General features: G+C 43.5%; 1 long non-coding RNA gene across 1 annotated transcript in view; it reads right to left on the bottom strand.

Moving 5' to 3' along the window:
* LOC103745450 overlaps positions 1-3,241 on the bottom strand; it is a 10,151-nt gene that overhangs the window by 3,392 nt on the left and 3,518 nt on the right. The window contains exon 2 of the long non-coding RNA XR_607755.3: positions 113-157. This is a non-coding gene — a long non-coding RNA (uncharacterized LOC103745450). The remainder of the gene's footprint in view (positions 1-112; positions 158-3,241) is intronic.

Below are 3,241 nucleotides of genomic sequence, written 5' to 3'. Positions count from 1 at the left end.
AAGGAAAGAAGACAGGGAGAGAGAGAAGAGGAAGGGAAGAGAGAGAGAAAGAAAGCAGTGTATCAATTTTTAGTCTACCCTTTCCCATATACTATTGATGGAAAATACCTACCGTCTCTGCACCCAGCGTCTGCAAACCAGTGTAAGTTCTATCCAGCTATGCAAAGACAAAAGGGAAATGTTAGATTTTACACTGTTCATTTATCAGGTTTTAAGCTTATTTAAAACCCTTCCAACTCAGACTTTCCTACTAGAAGATCTACTCATAATATAAACTACCAACTGATGCCTCAACAAAAATCCTCGATTTTCTGGGGAAGGAAATTTGAATAATGCCCCCCCAATCACAGATAGTTATAATTTATACACTTTAAAAAGTCTACACTCCTGTAGTCCCAGCACTTGGGAGGCAGAGGCAGGCAGATCTCTGTGAGTTCAAGGCCAACCTGGTCTACATAGTGAGTTCCAGGACAGCTGGGGCTATAGGGAGACACTGTCTCAAAAAGACAAAAAAAAAAAAGTCTATTCTTGCTGGGTGTGGTGGTACGCACCTTTAGTGCCAGCACTGGGGAGGCAGAGGCAGAGGCAGGCGAACTTCTGTGAGATTCAGGTCAGCCTGGTCTATATAGTGAGTCCCAGGCCCACTGAGGCTACAGGAAGACCCTGTCGAAAAGATTTTTTTTAAAAAGTCTTTTGTGGGCTGGAGAGATGTCTCAGCGGTTCACGGACTGCTCTTTCAGAGGACCTGGGTTCGATTCCCAGCACCCATATGGCAGTTATGAACCGTCCTTAACTCCAGTTCCAGGGGAATCCAAAGCCCTCCTCTGACCTCCACAGCACTGCACGACACGGGTGCACTCACATACATGCAGGGCAATACACTCATACACATATAGAACTCACTGTGTAGACCAGACTGGCTCAAACTCACAGTGATCTACCTGTCCTAGCCTCCTGAGTGGGATGATTAAAGGTATGCACCACCACACCCAGGTTCAAAAAGACTTATTTTTAAGGAATGATATGTCACTAACAAGAGTTTGGAATTACACTGAAAGAGAATAAATTCTTAACTCTTACATTTCAGTTTATACTCCACAATTTAAAAAAGTGCTGATACCTTATCAACATAAACAGGGTACATTAAGACTAAAAAGAAAACCATGATGAAGGTAGGCAAAGGGGAAAGGTGAAGCCAGGGGTAGATTAGTAAATACAGATTTTAAAGGGACAAGGCTGTACAGGTTGTTCAGCAGTCAATAGGGGGAAGGGAACTCAATCAGTCCTGTAAGCACTCAGAAGATAAGAAACATCTGTATGAGTAATGGCGTGAAAAGTCTTGGATTTAGGTTCAAGGGGACAATGACATGAGTTGTTGGGGGTAAGAAGTTTATTAGAATTAATAATGCCATGGACAGATAGACAGCAGAGTTGTGGGGGTTCTAAGGAAGAATTCAGGCCCCAGTACCAGAGACAGACAGCATGATGAGGTGTCTGAAGAGAATCAGCCCAGGGACAGAAGTGGGAGCCTCTTTTATGCCTTTGGAGGAGAGGGGAGGTTCACAGCAAGAGCCTGTAGTCAGGCTCTCTGATTCCCAGGCAGAAGGCAGGGAAGGAAGTGCGGAGCAGGATGTGTGGCCACCAGTTACCCCCTTGAATGTAAACTCACTCCCCCAGGTTAGAGATCTTGACACCTTGAAGTCCAGGTGAAGCTAGAGATTCAGACAGTATCTCAATAGGTGCTTGTGGATATCAGTGAGAGTGGAAGGGCTGCTGCAGGGGCTGTGGCCTGAACAGCAAGACTGTTGCTTACAGTCCACACTCCAGCTTTTTGTTTATATATAAAAATAAAAGGAGCGGAATGATTTTACAGGACAGGGTGTTAGAGGAGGAAACCCAAGGGTAATAGATAGTGACCCATCCAACTTCTGAGCTGGAATTGGACATCATGGGATTTGGGAGGGACCTCCTCATCTAGAGTGAGTTGTCAGGGCTGGTGTCTGGGGCAGAGGTTGGCATCTGCATTTGAGCATCAGGAGGATGTTACTCCGAGTGTCACACTGAGCAGTGTTCTGGATGACTGGATCAACGTGGAGACCAAAGAGGGGCTACCTATGGATATAAGAGTCAAAGGAGTTATTAAAGGGATAATCACAAGTGTAAGTCAGGCGTCCATGAAGAGTTCTGAAATCATTTTGAGTTGGAATTATTGAGAAAAGGGGTGGAGGGTAAGTGGAAGAGTTAGCGATGGAGCAGGCAGCAGAGGAAGGAGTGCCCACACGATTTGAATTTTTCATTTTAGAAGAGGCTGTGGGAAGGCAGAGAGTAGAGACAGGTTTTAATAGGGTTGTTATAAAGCTCCTTCAAGTTAATCCCATTAAATAGTTTTTGAGTTTTGGTCACAGAATGTTGTGTCACATACAGAGGAAGGTAACAGATCAGCTATTAAAAAGTCTATGGTAATTCCAAGGAAGAGATCTGGAGTTTTAATATTGAAACTAGGAAAGAATATAATTGCTAAAAGACATTTATTTCTCTATCCTCTAGAACATAGAAATCTTATGTCTCTATAATCTTTATTGTTAGGTTTAAGCTAGGGACTAACGAAGCCACATTTACAGGCAGTTTCATAGCCACTGACAATCACCCTACTAAGAGGAGGTCTGTGGATTTGTACCAGGCTCCCCAGTAGGGGGACTCCAGGAAAGAAATGCTTAATTCCAGACCAAGTTTAGGCTCATCTGTGGCCTTTGCAATCTCTGGTCCTTAAAGTTGTCTCTGGGATCAGGCTACTACAGGGAGAGATTGTAAACCAACTCCCTAAATTATCCATACTGTCAAGACAAGGGAGCTTCTACACCTCAAGCTACCAGACTCAGAGGTATACCAGGGCCTAATGAAAACACCTTCGCTAAATGTGCTCCTCCTCCACACCCCTGAAGTCACACATTAACAACACTCCTTCCTCACATTGCAAGCTTACCCTATCCTTCTCCCCAAGGTCTAATACACTTGTTTGCTCTTCTGGGCATCTGAAATCCTTTCTTTTCACTTGGACCCTGCCATACTTTCTCTGGCTTTAAATAAATCTTGTGGCCTCCAGAAAGAATCTGCCTCAGTGTTCTCTATCAAATTCGAGATCTTATATATCAGCATGTTTTAGTCTTAGGACCAAATTTTAGAACATTAATAGAACAGAACTATTGCCAAAATAAAGAGAAAAATAAAAAGTAAAAACATG

The sequence above is a fragment of the Nannospalax galili genome, unplaced genomic scaffold (genome assembly GCF_000622305.1).
Source record: "Nannospalax galili isolate Female #2095 unplaced genomic scaffold, S.galili_v1.0 scaffold6583, whole genome shotgun sequence".
NCBI lineage: Eukaryota > Metazoa > Chordata > Mammalia > Rodentia > Spalacidae > Nannospalax > Nannospalax galili.
This window is presented reverse-complemented; position numbering and strand designations above follow the sequence as displayed.